We start from the raw sequence: 15476 nt of genomic DNA on the forward strand, positions 1-15476 counted from the left end.
AGTCTATAATGGCTAACTTTTCCACTGCTTTGGTCAGTGAGATTTTCTGTTGCAGCTCCACGGCTCCATCCACTATACCTTATACATACATTTGTGCAAGGTAAAGTAATTATAAAAGTATATAAACTAACATTTTCTGGGTAAAAAGCATTTAAGGTGAAAGGGTGATGATATGAAGATGAAATGGCCACACATCAAAACACTTACCTTTACATATCAGGAGAATAAACAGCAAAAAGTATAATTGTGGCTGAAGACTCATAATGGCAGACATAAGACAAGTAATCTTCTGACTTGCAGGGATGGCAGTGGAATTAATTTCTATGAGCAGCAAACAGGAAGTTGCTTTGCTATTGAGTTTCCTGTCCTCATGTTATTCTGAGTTTGTATTGAGGATTAATGTGATACAGGTCCACACTATGTTTGAGTCTTTCTCTTTTTTGGTTCTATTCAATTTTTTAATATTACATTTTGACAATTTTTTATGACAAAAGGCACAGTTGGTACTGCTCAAGTGGAGCAAGCCTAGGAAAACTTTTTAGATTTTAACTTGAAAAATGTTTAAATGCAACATAAATACAAAGATTACATTTCTTGTGTTTAGAAATGCATTTTAAAAGTATTTTCCCTTTCATCATCTCAGATATCCTTATTTGTCAATGACCCATAGATAACCGCTTATTTCAGAATTACAGCGATATATCTCATATAATATAGTTTATTCTAACAGATATTATAACATGTAAGAAGTAGAAGAGTCATTGCAGAATATATCAAAAATATGATATTAAAATGTGACTAAATAATAAGTGGGGGGAAAAATAATTCTGTGAAAGCTTTAAAAAGACTCTGGTTAATCTTCCAGGGCTATATGCATTACTGATTGTTATGTAAATCTATGTAGTGAAAAAAAAAAAAAAAGCAAAACTTGCAAAAAAAATATTTAGCAGCAAATGTTTTTAGAATGTCATAATTAGGGCCTGAGCGCTGAAGTTGCGAGGACCTTCTTGGAATTGCTCTGTTTATTTTATCATGAGTTTTTATCTTTGGAGGAAGGATTGTATTTTTTTGTGCGGGGCTTCAGTTTTTAGACTCACTGTGCTGCCTGAGACCCAGCATGCACAGTAATACATCGCTGAATGCTCTTTTTTCAGCTTGTTGATTTTTAGAGCAAAATGGTTTGACCCTTTCTTTTCTGATTTGAACTCATCACCAGCATCATTCCCTTTTGTGGATCCATCATTAATGTCAGCATACAGAATTCTCTTGAGTGTTTCTCCATCTTTCTGCTGATACCAGTGGATGTAGTTCCAGCAGCTTACTTGTAATTGACAGTCTATAATGGCTAACTTTTCCACTGCTTTGGTCAGTGAGATTTTCTGTTGCAGCTCCACGGCTCCATCCACTATACCTTATACATATATTTGTGCAAGGTAAAGTAATTATAAAAGTATATAAACTAACATTTTCTGGGTAAAAAAGCATTTAAGGTAACAGGGTGATGATATGAAGATGAAATGGCCACACATCAAAACACTTACCTTTACATATCAGGAGCATAAAACAGCAAAAAGTATAATTGTGGCTGAAGACTCATAATGGCAGACATAAGACAAGTAATCTTCTGACTTGAAGGTAAGGCAGTGGAATTATTTTCTATGAGCAGCAAACAGGAAGTTGCTTTGCTATTGAGTTTCCTGTCCTCATGTTATTCTGAGTTTGTATTGAGGATTAATGTGATACAGGTCCACACTATGTTTGAGTCTTTCTCTTTTTTGGTTCTATTCAATTTTTAAATATTACATTTTGACAATTTTTTATGACAAAAGGCACAGTTGGTACTGCTCAAGTGGAGCAAGCCTAGGAAAACTTTTTAGATTTTAACTTGAAAAATGTTTAAATGCAACATAAATACAAAGATTACATTTCTTGTGTTTTAGAAATGCATTTTAAAAGTATTTTCCCTTTCATCATCTCAGATATCCTTATTTGTCAATGACCCATAGATAACCGCTTATTTCAGAATTACAGCGATATATCTCATATAATATAGTTTATTCTAACAGATATTTATAACATGTAAGAAGTAGAAGAGTCATTGCAGAATATATCAAAAATATGATATTAAAATGTGACTAAATAATAAGTGGGGGGAAAAATAATTCTGTGAAAGCTTTAAAAAGACTCTGGTTAATCTTCCAGGGCTATATGCATTACTGATTGTTATGTAAATCTATGTAGTGAAAAAAAAAAAAAAAAGCAAAACTTGCAAAAAAAATATTTAGCAGCAAATGTTTTAGAATGTCATAATTAGGGCCTGAGCGCTGAAGTTGCGAGGACCTTCTTGGAATTGCTCTGTTTATTTTATCATGAGTTTTTATCTTTGGAGGAAGGATTGTATTTTTTTGTGCGGGGCTTCAGTTTTTAGACTCACTGTGCTGCCTGAGACCCAGCATGCACAGTAATACATCGCTGAATGCTCTTTTTTCAGCTTGTTGATTTTTAGAGCAAAATGGTTTGACCCTTTCTTTTCTGATTTGAACTCATCACCAGCATCATTTCCTTTTGTGGATCCATCATTAATGTCAGCATACAGAATTCTCTTGAGTGTTTCTCCATCTTTCTGCTGATACCAGTGGATGTAGTTCCAGCAGCTTACTTGTAATTGACAGTCTATAATGGCTAACTTTTCCTCTGCTTTGGTCAGTGAGATTTTCTGTTGCAGCTCCACGGCTCCATCCACTATACCTTATACATATATTTTGTGCAAGGTAAAGTAATTATAAAAGTATATAAACTAACCATTTTCTGGGTAAAAAGCATTTAAGGTAACAGGTTGATGATATGAAGATGAAATGGCCACACATCAAAACACTTTACCTTTACATATCAGGAGAATAAACAGCAAAAAGTATAATTGTGGCTGAAGACTCATAATGGCAGACATAAGACAAGTAATCTTCTGACTTGAAGGTAAGGCAGTGGAATTATTTTCTATGAGCAGCAAACAGGAAGTTGCTTTGCTATTGAGTTTCCTGTCCTCATGTTATTCTGAGTTTGTATTGAGGATTAATGTGATACAGGTCCACACTATGTTTGAGTCTTTCTCTTTTTTGGTTCTATTCAATTTTTAAATATTACATTTTGACAATTTGTTTTTTGACAAAAGGCACAGTTGGTACTGCTCAAGTGGAGCAAGCCTAGGAAAACTTTTTAGATTTTAACTTGAAAATGTTTAAATGCAACATAAATACAAAGATTACATTTCTTGTGTTTAGAAATGCATTTTTAAAAGTATTTTCCCTTTCATCATCTCAGATATCCTTATTTGTCAATGACCCATAGATAGCCGCTTATTTCAGAATTACAGCGATATGTCTCATATAATATAGTTTATTCTAACAGATATTATAACATGTAAGAAGTAGAAGAGTCATTGCAGAATATATCAAAAATATGATATTAAAATGTGACTAAATAATAAGTGGGGGGAAAAATAATTCTGTGAAAGCTTTAAAAAGACTCTGGTTAATCTTCCAGGGCTATATGCATTACTGATTGTTATGTAAATCTATGTAGTGAAAAAAAAAAAAAAAAAGCAAAACTTGCAAACAAAAAATTTTAGCAGCAAATGTTTTAGAATGTCATAATTGGGGCCTGAGCGCTGAAGTTGCGAGGACCTTCTTGGAATTGCTCTGTTTATTTTATCATGAGTTTTTTATCTTTGAGGAAGGATTGTATTTTTTTGTGCGGGGCTTCAGTTTTTAGACTCACTGTGCTGCCTGAGACCAGCATGCACAGTAATACATCGCTGAATGCTCCTTTTTCAGTTTGGTGATTTTCAAAGCAAAATGGTTTGACGCTTTCTTTTCTGATTTTATGGATTCAAAACCAACATCATTTTTTGTGGATCCATCATTAATATCAGTATACAGGATTCTCTTTAAGTTTTCTCCATCTTTCTGCTGATACCAGTGGATGTAGTCCCAGCAGCTTACTTGTAATTGACAGTCTATAATGGCTAACTTTTCCACTGCTTTGGTCAGTGAGATTTTCTGTTGCAAGTGCCATCAGCATACAGATTCCTCTTGAGTGTTTCTCCCTTTCTGCTGATACCATGGGATTAGTTTCCAGCGCTTACTTGTAATTGACAGTCTATATGGCCTAAGCTTTTCCACTGCTTTGGTCATTGAGATTGTCTGTTGCAGCTCCACGGCGCCATCCACTATACCTTATACATATATTTGTGCAAGGTAAAGTAATTATAAAAGTATATAACCTAACATTTTCTGGGTAAAAAGCATTTAAGGTAACAGGTTGATGATATAAGATGAAATGGCCCCATCAAAACACGTACCTTTACATTCAAGGAAATACACACCAAAAAGTAATAATTGTGGCTGAAGACTCCGAATGGCAGACATACGGACAAGTAATCTTCTGACTTGCAGGGATGGCAGTGGAATTAATTTCTATGAGCAGCAAACAGGAAGTTGCTTTGCCTATTGAGAGTTTCCTGTCCTCATGTTATTCTGATTTTGTATTGAGGGATTAATGTGATACAGGTCCACACTATGTTTGAGTCTTTCTCTCTTTTTTTGGTTCTACTATTCAATTTTTTTAATATTACATTTTGACAATTTTTTATGACAAAAGGCTTTGCAGTTAGTGCTACTCTCCAAATTAGGAACAGCAAGCTAGGAAAACTTTTTAGATTTTAACTTGAAAATGTTTAAATGCAACATAAATACAAAGATTACATTTCTTGTGTTTAGAAATGCATTTTTAAAAGTATTTTCCCTTTCATCATCTCAGATATCCTTATTTGTCAATGACCCATAGATAACCGCTTATTTCAAATTACAGCGATATATCTCATATAATATAGTTTATTCTAACAGATATTATAACATGTAAGAAGTAGAAGAGTCATTTAGGAATATATCAAAATATGATATTAAATGAAGCTAAATAATGTAATAAGTGGGGGAAAAATAATTCTGCAAACTTTAAAGACTCTGGTTAATCTTCTGGGGGCTATATGCGATACTGATTGTTATGTAAATCTATGTAGTGAAAAAAAAAAAAAAGCAAAACTTGCAAAAAAAATATTTAGCAGCAAATGTTTTAGAATGTCATAATTAGGGCCTGAGCGCTGAAGTTGCGAGGACCTTCTTGGAATACTCATTTTATCCATGAGGTTTTTATCTTTGGAGGAAGGATTGTGTGCACGTGGGGCTGGTTTTTAGACTCACTGTGCTGCCTGAGACCCAGCATGCACAGTATACATCGCTGAATGTCTTTTTCAACTTGTTGATTTTAAGAGCAAAATGGTTTGACCACTTTCTTTTCTGATTTGAACTCATCCTCAGCATCATTCCCTTTTGTGGATCCATCATTAATGTCAAACATACAGAATTCTCTTGGGTGTTCCTCCATCTTTCTGCTGATACCAGTGGATGCTCAGTTCCAGCAGCTTACTTGTAATTGACAGTCTATAATGGCTAACTTTCCACTGCTTTGGGGTCCAGCTGAGTTTCTGTTGCAGCTCCACGTGCGTCCCATCCACTGTGGATCATCATTATGTCAGCTATACAGAATTCTCTTGAGTGTTTCTCCATCTTTCTGCTGATACCAGTGGATGTAGTCCCAGCAGCTTACTTGTAATTGACAGTCTATAATGGCTAACTTTTTCCACTGCTTTGGTCAGTGAGATTTTCTGTTGCAGCTCCACGGCTCCATCCACTATACCTTATACATACATTTGTGCAAGGTAAGTAATTATAAAAGTATATAAACTAACATTTTCTGGGTAAAAAGCATTTAAGGTGAAAGGGTGATGATATGAAGATGAAATGGCCACACATCAAAACACTTACCTTTACATATCAGGAGAATAAACAGCAAAAAGTATAATTTGTGGCTGAAGACTCATAATGGCAGACATAAGACAAGTAATCTTCTGACTTGCAGGGATGGCAGTGGAATTAATTTCTATGAGCAGCAAACAGGAAGTTGCTTTGCTATTGAGTTTCCTGTCCTCATGTTATTCTGAGTTTGTATTGAGGATTAATGTGATACAGGTCCACACTATGTTTGAGTCTTTCTCTTTTTTGGTTCTATTCAATTTTTAAATATTACATTTTGACAATTTTTTATGACAAAAGGCACAGTTGGTACTGCTCAAGTGGAGCAAGCCTAGGAAAACTTTTTTAGATTTTAACTTGAAAAAATGTTTAAATGCAACATAAATACAAAGATTACATTTCTTGTGTTTAGAAATGCATTTTAAAAGTATTTTCCCTTTCATCATCTCAGATATCCTTATTTGTCAATGACCCATAGATAACCGCTTATTTCAGAATTACAGCGATATATCTCATATAATATAGTTTTTATTCTAACAGATATTATAACATGTAAGAAGTAGAAGAGTCATTGCAGAATATATCAAAAATATGATATTAAAATGTGACTAAATAATAAGTGGGGGGAAAATAATTCTGTGAAAGCTTTAAAAAGACTCTGGTTAATCTTCCAGGCTATATGCATTACTGATTGTTATGTAAATCTATGTAGTGAAAAAAAAAAAAAAGCAAAACTTGCAAAAAAAATATTTAGCAGCAAATGTTTTAGAATGTCATAATTAGGGCCTGAGCGCTGAAGTTGCGAGGACCTTCTTGGAATTGCTCTGTTTATTTTATCATGAGTTTTTTATCTTTGGAGGAAGGATTGTATTTTTTTGTGCGGGGCTTCAGTTTTTAGACTCACTGTGCTGCCTGAGACCCAGCATGCACAGTAATACATCGCTGAATGCTCTTTTTTCAGCTTGTTGATTTTTAGAGCAAAATGGTTTGACCCTTTCTTTTCTGATTTGAACTCATCACCAGCATCATTCCCTTTTGTGGATCCATCATTAATGTCAGCATACAGAATTCTCTTGAGTGTTTCTCCATCTTTCTGCTGATACCAGTGGATGTAGTTCCAGCAGCTTACTTGTAATTGACAGTCTATAATGGCTAACTTTTCCACTGCTTTGGTCAGTGAGATTTTCTGTTGCAGCTCCACGGCTCCATCCACTATACCTTATACATATATTTGTGCAAGGTAAAGTAATTATAAAAGTATATAAACTAACATTTTCTGGGTAAAAAGCATTTAAGGTAACAGGTTGATGATATGAAGATGAAATGGCCACACATCAAAACACTTACCTTTACATATCAGAGAGAATAAACAGCAAAAAGTATAATTGTGGCTGAAGACTCATAATGGCAGACATAAGACAAGTAATCTTCTGACTTGAAGGGTAAGGCAGTGGAATTATTTTCTATGAGCAGCAAACAGGAAGTTGCTTTGCTATTGAGTTTCCTGTCCTCATGTTATTCTGAGTTTGTATTGAGGATTAATGTGATACAGGTCCACACTATGTTTGAGTCTTTCTCTTTTTTTGGTTCTATTCAATTTTTAAATATTACATTTTGACAATTTTTTATGACAAAAAGGCACAGTTGGTACTGCTCAAGTGGAGCAAGCCTAGGAAAACTTTTTAGATTTTAACTTGAAAAATTGTTTAAATGCAACATAAATACAAAGATTACATTTCTTGTGTTTAGAAATGCATTTTAAAAGTATTTTCCCTTTCATCATCTCAGATATCCTTATTTGTCAATGACCCATAGATAACCGCTTATTTCAGAATTACAGCGATATATCTCATATAATATAGTTTATTCTAACAGATATTATAACATGTAAGAAGTAGAAGAGTCATTGCAGAATATATCAAAAATATGATATTAAAATGTGACTAAAATAATAAGTGGGGGGAAAAATAATTCTGTGAAAGCTTTAAAAAGACTCTGGTTAATCTTCCAGGGCTATATGCATTACTGATTGTTATGTAAATCTATGTAGTGAAAAAAAAAAAAAAAGCAAAACTTGCAAAAAAAATATTTAGCAGCAAATGTTTTAGAATGTCATAATTAGGGCCTGAGCGCTGAAGTTGCGAGGACCTTCTTGGAATTGCTCTGTTTATTTTATCATGAGTTTTTATCTTTGGAGGAAGGATTGTATTTTTTTGTGCGGGGCTTCAGTTTTTTTAGACTCACTGTGCTGCCTGAGACCCAGCATGGACAGTAATACATCGCTGAATGCTCTTTTTTCAGCTTGTTGATTTTTAGAGCAAAATGGTTTGACCCTTTCTTTTCTGATTTGAACTCATCACCAGCATCATTTCCTTTTGTGGATCCATCATTAATGTCAGCATACAGAATTCTCTTGAGTGTTTCTCCATCTTTCTGCTGATACCAGTGGATGTAGTTCCAGCAGCTTACTTGTAATTGACAGTCTATAATGGCTAACTTTTTCCACTGCTTTGGTCAGTGAGATTTTCTGTTGCAGCTCCACGGCTCCATCCACTATACCTTATATACATATATTTGTGCAAGGTAAAGTAATTATAAAAGTATATAAACTAACATTTTCTGGGTAAAAAGCATTTAAGGTAACAGGTTGATGATATGAAGATGAAATGGCCACACATCAAAACACTTACCTTTACATATCAGGAGAATAAACAGCAAAAAGTATAATTGTGGCTGAAGACTCATAATGGCAGACATAAGACAAGTAATCTTCTGACTTGAAGGTAAGGCAGTGGAATTATTTTCTATGAGCAGCAAACAGGAAGTTGCTTTGCTATTGAGTTTCCTGTCCTCATGTTTATTCTGAGTTTGTATTGAGGATTAATGTGATACAGGTCCACACTATGTTTGAGTCTTTCTCTTTTTTGGTTCTATTCAATTTTTAAATATTACATTTTGACAATTTGTTTTTTTTGACAAAAGGCACAGTTGGTACTGCTCAAGTGGAGCAAGCCTAGGAAAACTTTTTAGATTTTAACTTGAAAATGTTTAAATGCAACATAAATACAAAGATTACATTTCTTGTGTTTAGAAATGCATTTTAAAAGTATTTTCCCTTTCATCATCTCAGATATCCTTATTTGTCAATGACCCATAGATAGCCGCTTATTTCAGAATTACAGCGATATGTCTCATATAATATAGTTTATTCTAACAGATATTATAACATGTAAGAAGTAGAAGAGTCATTGCAGAATATATCAAAAATATGATATTAAAATGTGACTAAATAATAAGTGGGGGGAAAAATAATTCTGTGAAAGCTTTAAAAAGACTCTGGTTAAGCTTCCAGGGGCTATATGCATTACTGATTGTTATGTAAATCTATGTAGTGAAAAAAAAAAAAAAAGCAAAACTTGCAAACAAAAATTTTAGCAGCAAATGTTTTAGAATGTCATAATTAGGGCCTGAGCGCTGAAGTTGCGAGGACCTTCTTGGAATTGCTCTGTTTATTTTATCATGAGTTTTTATCTTTGGAGGAAGGATTGTATTTTTTTGTGCGGGGCTTCAGTTTTTAGACTCACTGTGCTGCCTGAGACCCAGCATGCACAGTAATACATCGCTGAATGCTCCTTTTTCAGTTTGGTGATTTTCAAAGCAAAATGGTTTGACGCTTTTTTTTCTGATTTTATGAATTCATTTTTGGCGGATCCATCATTAATGTCAGCATACAGAATTCTCTTTAAGGTTTCTCAAACTTTGTGCTAATACCAGTGGATGTAGTCCCAGCAGCTTATGTGTAGTTGACAGTATATAATGGCTAACTTTTCCACTGCTTTGGTCAGTGAGATTTTCTGTTGCAGTGCCACGGCTCCGTCCACTGCAAATAACAAGTCACAAATCAGATTTCCTTTTCATAGAGCCTATAGACTATTAGGTTAGATGCATAATAATGGTTATTTAAAACACTAGTTTTATAATACAAAACCAGTTATAAGGCTATACAGTAAAATACTCACCTTTGCATATGAACTGAATAAACAGGAATAACAAAAGCATCAGAGAAGCATTCATAGCATTCATGGTGGCAGAAAGAGTCTTCTTCTGTGTTTTCTCTGTAATGAAGGTGGATTTAATTTCAGTGAGCAACAAACAGGAAGTTGCAATGCTATTACGTTTCCTACCCTCATGCTAATTGAGTTATAGATGTGACATGATCTTAACCTATACATTTACCTTAAGTTTATTCTTTTCGATCAAGGATTTATGCATTTCAGTTATGGATTTAATCATTTACACCACGTTTGAATCAGCCTGTTAGTCTGCAATGAGCGTGATTTCAGATGTTGTTTAGACTGCCTCAGCACCTAAAGAAACAAGTAGCTATTTCGATTGTTAGAGGTCTTTGTGATACATTTGTGATACACAAAGTGACATTAAAGACATAACCAAACATTTCTGGCTATTGGTGGTCTAGATACACTTTTTAAGTCTCAGAAGTGTTGCATAATCCATAAGACCATTTAACACTCCTCAGCTTGGAGAAACTTTTGCACCCGTTTTATTTATTTATTTGCTGTTCATGAATTCCCTTTTGCGTTTTGAAGGGAACTGACAAGGCCTGCATGTTTCCACTACAGTTTTGGTTTTGTTACCTGCAATCACATTTGTTACCCCAAACCACACTATTTTGTGGTTCTTCTCAGAGAGTATCTGTCAGACATTCAATACTGCAATAAATGTGGTTTATAATAGTTGGATTTTGGCATTGTTCCTATTGTGGAGTAACCGTCTCTCATGGTTTATGTAAAAGATGTTAAAGTGTTCTCTCTCTGTGGCTGCCATCCCAGCTCACGCTGTTATACATCCCTGCGTGTACCTCTTTTGTTTCTTTGAGTTTAATACCATATGAAATTCAAAAGACAATGTCTTTTGCTTCATTTGTAGCAATCCAAGAATAGCTTATACAGCAGTCTTTTAAATGTTTCCACGTCTTTTTTATGGTACCAGTGGACAAAATTAGCAGAGCCCAAGCCTGCTACCTCACATTTAATAGACAAAGTGTTACCTTAAGACCTTTTGAGGTTGTTTTAAGCTCAAACTTTCCCCACCTATGATGACATAAAGTTTTATTAACATATTAACTTATTTTAATCTATTCAACCACCTTTAAAGTTTATTTACCATGGATCATTATGAGAACAACAGTACACAAGTTTATGAGCATCGTTCTTTTGGTTATGTGAGATGATATATGGTTCATAAAGTTTCCTGTACACTTCTTAACAATATTTTTCAAAAAAATCATTACAGAAAGTTTTCAGTTACACCTTGCTGATGTCATTTCCTGAGGTGGAGCTCTAATAAATGTCAATGTGCTTTCCAAGTGATGCAATTTGCAAAGCACTTTGGATGAAGTATTTTTTTAAAAAACGATACTTTTCTATCACACTTGACTGATTTTGATATCTCATCTGGATTCTCTTCAATTTATTATAAGTCAGTTAGTAAAATGCAACTTAGAAGTAATTTAGTACAATAGCACCATCCACTGTTAGAGATCTGCATGTTAAGCAACCATTCAAATATCATAAATATAGCAAATTATTTGCAAGTTCTTCAAGAAAAAGTCACTCCCAAAACAGCTGCTTAGGATATGTCCCCAAAACCTTCAAACTGGAAAAAAATAGCTATAGCTGACCTTGTTAAAACAGCTGTCTTGTTAAATGAATTAAGTAAATATTGTGTTTATTAGAGTTCTCAAACTCTAGAAACATTTAGTAGGCTTTTTAAAAATGTTTTATTTAAATATTGAGCACAAAAATCAACATCACAATTAAAAGATGTCAAATGTCTCCCCTGCTGCTGCTGTTGATCCAGCAACAGCTTTGATGATGAAAGCAGGTTTTTGCCATGATTTCCTTTCACAGTTAACACTGTGTTGTCTCCACTCCAGGACGCGCAGTAATACGTGCCAGCATCGCTTAACTCCAGTGCTGAGATAGTCAGTGTCACTACATCAGCGTTCACCGATCCAGAATATTTACTGGGGACACCAGGATCATTTTTGCCTGTTTTCGCTCCAGCGTCGAAATACATTATTCTTTGGAAAGCTTGATCTTTGAGTCTGTACAAGTGGAAAACGGTGGACTGAACTGTCGATGAACCCACTTTGAATTGGATTCGAGCAGTTCTACCCTTTGCCTTAAACACCACAGCTGGTTGAGGCGTAGGTTGTCCATTTGAACAATCTAAACCTATAAGAGAAACCATTAAAATGCGCTAATTGTGTACACACAATAATCAGGCATAGGCTATATAGCCTTATATGTACAATGGCTTTTCGAATTTTTCATTAACTAAGAGTTAGCATTAAACAGAAGCTCACAAACGGCAGTCTGGCGGCTCTAGAAACAGTAGCTGCACAGCTGGAGCGTTTTCTGTTACAAATGGTTACAACGCGTAGCGAACGTTACATCGATAACGTTAGTAGGCCTACTGTAATTACGTATCAAGAGCAGGCTAACAAAATGTGTTTTGTTTCAAATGTTTGCAAGATCTGGATACGACAGTTGTGGAAGACGAACCTCAAAAGAAAAAAAAACTAATTTAGTTAACCATTAAAAAAAAAAAATCGAAAATCACTGAATAATTGTTAACTGAAAAATATTAATAATTATAACAGAAATCTCACCTATTAAGACTACTATCAACCCCAATGTTATCATTCCAGACAGTGCCATGTCTACATCTGATGTCGTCCAGGAATCTGAAGAATTATGAAGTGCATCAGCCAATCAGAAGCTAATGATAATGGTCTTGTGGTTTCCTCTTTGCGAATATCTCGTCGTCATCAGTATCACAAGAAGGTTTTTCAAACAAACTTAAACAAGCTGTATAAATGATGGGTGATGGGAATAAACACTCATTTAATACGTGTAATTTTAAAGCTCAAATTATCCCTGCTTAAAACCTTCTGAGCAGATGCAAACATAGCGGCGCCATGCATTCAAATAATGGTAAACAGGTGAAGAACTTTTGAGTAAAATATTGTTCAAAAACATTCAATAATACTATGATATAATAATTTGGAATATATTGTGTGTTTCACAGTGTAGCTGTGTATTTAAAAAGTGCTACTGCTGAATTAGTCACAGAGATAAAATCAAGAGTTAAGGAGTGCTTTATTTTGTAATATAAATTGTAAAATATATTTGTATGATTCTTTATTCATGCATTTGATCAAATAGACCAGTATTTATATTCATGCATTTGTTCAAATGCCATCATCCAGCCATCCTGTGCATACACAGCCTAAGTTGTATGTATTAAAATGACAATTTTAGTACAGTTTAGTACAGCCATTAGTTCATGTATAGGCTGTGAGTAAATCTTCTCACTGTGGCTGCTTGAGTCCCAGTAGGCGCAGAAGTAAAAAGCAGCATGACTCTTTTGAATGTCAGTCAGTTTTAGATCATAAAGCTTTGTTTTGTCCACTGTGAAATCATTTGCTTGAGGGTTATTGGTATCACGAGTGACATCACCTCTTTGACTGATATAGAGTAGCCTCGATGGGGCTTCACCATCTTTCATTTGGTACCAATGGATATAGCTCTGACCAGTCACTTTGCAGGGCAGATACACAGTTTTCCCCTCTGCCTTAAGAAAAGTCTTTTGACCTTGATCAAAACCCAGAACTGCTGCTTTGATTAAACAAAACTCGTTACATTGTAAATTCAATACATTAATATAATTTTTTTAGTTTTTGAACACATAAAAAATGTCACTTACCTTGCATCTCTAAGAGAAGAACAATATAAATGTATAAAAACATCATTTATCTAGTGATTTTTTTCTGCTTGGTGTAATGCTTTCTATCAGGTTTCACACTGCTTTTGTATGAACTGCAAAAATGGGATGCTGATGTCATTTCCTGAAATGGAGTTACCTTAGAAACAATTTTGCATGAGCCTTTTAAACTAATTGAATTTCAAATTACTTTATAAAGTATAGCAATATAAAATAGGGAGTTTCTTTTATTATCCCCATATATAAGATATGTGTCTATTATTAGAAAGATGCACCTTTTTCTTTGAATATGATTATGTGAATGATATCAATGCTTAAGTTTATTTTAATTAATGAAAGCTTTTAGTGAGATTAAAAAACTGATAGGAGATGTTTTGTATTTTGGCCAGTATTAACCATGATAGTAATGTTTAACATCCAGCATGTATCCTTTTTTAGTTTAGTTTTGTTTTTCTATAACAAAGTTATTTATAAAAATGTTTTCTGTAAAATGTGAGAATTTCAGGTGTCCAATTGCTTTTTAGTGCCACTATATTGGATTTTCTACGATGCTTTATTAATGTATTAACCTATTTTATTTTACCTATTTAACCACCTTAAAGTTTACTTACCATGGATCATTATGAGAAAAACAGTGCACAAGTTTATCAACATTGTTCATTCAGAAATGTAAGACGATATATTATTCATAAAGTTTCCTGTACACTTCTTAACAATATTTTGCAAAAACCACTGCAGAAAATTTTTCAGTACCCTGATGTCATTTCCTGAGGTGGAGCTCTGATAAATGTCAATGCTCTTTTAATATGTGGTTTGATTTGTTCAGCAATTAGAATGAATTATTTAAAAAAACTGATACATTTCTACACCTGACTGATATGTATCATCGGGATTCTCTTTAATTAAATTTAGTAAAATGGCAACTTATTAGAACTAATTAAATTTTTAATTTAACTTGGATAGAGCCTTAATACTGAAGAAAAAAAAATCCTCTTTTGCAGCTCAATAGCACCATCCATCGTTGGAGATCTGCATGTCAAACAAGCAACTGTTCAAATATCACAAATAATGGAGATCATTTAAAAGGTACTGCAGAAAAAAATAAAGCATCCCTGTGGCATTGCTCTTCAGTATGCGTGTTGGACGTATAATACTGGAGGTGGAAATTGGGTTTATACACATGAAAAATCAGCTCTATAATAGATGTCACATTTATATTTAGAAGAGTAAAATCTAATGAATGTTCTATGTATCATTATGTTTGTGTTAATTTTGTGTGTGTGTGTTATTGTTTTGGTTGTTTGATTGAGTGTAGGTAGGGAAGTAAGTGGCAGCATGAATCGGTTTTGTGTTGCTCAGTTTTAGGTTATAAAGCTGTGTTCTGTCCACGGTGAAGTCATTTGCTTGGGGATTGTTGGTGTCATGAATAAAAGTGCCGACTGCACTGATATACAAGAGTCTTGATGGGGCTTCTCCTTCTCTCTTTTGGTACCAATGGATACAATTCCAAGATTGCAAACCGGTTACTTTGCAGGGCAGATATGAAGTTTTGCCCACTGCTTTGACCAAAATCTGTTGACCTTGTTCCAAAGTCACTCCAAAAACAGCTGCTATGATTAAACAAAACAGTTTTTTTTTTTTTTTTTGTATTTATTAAAGGAAAAATTAAAAGGCTTAATTTCAAATGGTACCTACCTGAAATCTCTGAGAGGAGGACAATATACATGTATGCAAACATCATTCAACTAGCTAAGAAAGATGTTTGGAGTAATGCTCTGTTTTACTGTTGTACACAGTTGA

The 15476-nt window shown here is 34.1% G+C and overlaps 1 protein-coding gene and 1 long non-coding RNA gene across 2 annotated transcripts in view; both read right to left on the reverse strand.

The window, feature by feature from the left end:
- Nucleotides 1-15476, reverse strand: part of LOC109075787 (immunoglobulin kappa light chain) — a 29540-nt gene that overhangs the window by 5392 nt on the left and 8672 nt on the right. The gene's annotated exons all lie outside the window — the stretch shown is intronic.
- LOC122136211 lies at nt 13277-13895 on the reverse strand. Its single transcript, XR_006154024.1, has 2 exons — nt 13659-13895; nt 13277-13567 (listed from the first exon to the last, which is right to left on the reverse strand). It is a non-coding gene; the product is annotated as an uncharacterized LOC122136211 (long non-coding RNA).

Source organism: Cyprinus carpio, chromosome B2, assembly GCF_018340385.1.
Source record: "Cyprinus carpio isolate SPL01 chromosome B2, ASM1834038v1, whole genome shotgun sequence".
NCBI lineage: Eukaryota > Metazoa > Chordata > Actinopteri > Cypriniformes > Cyprinidae > Cyprinus > Cyprinus carpio.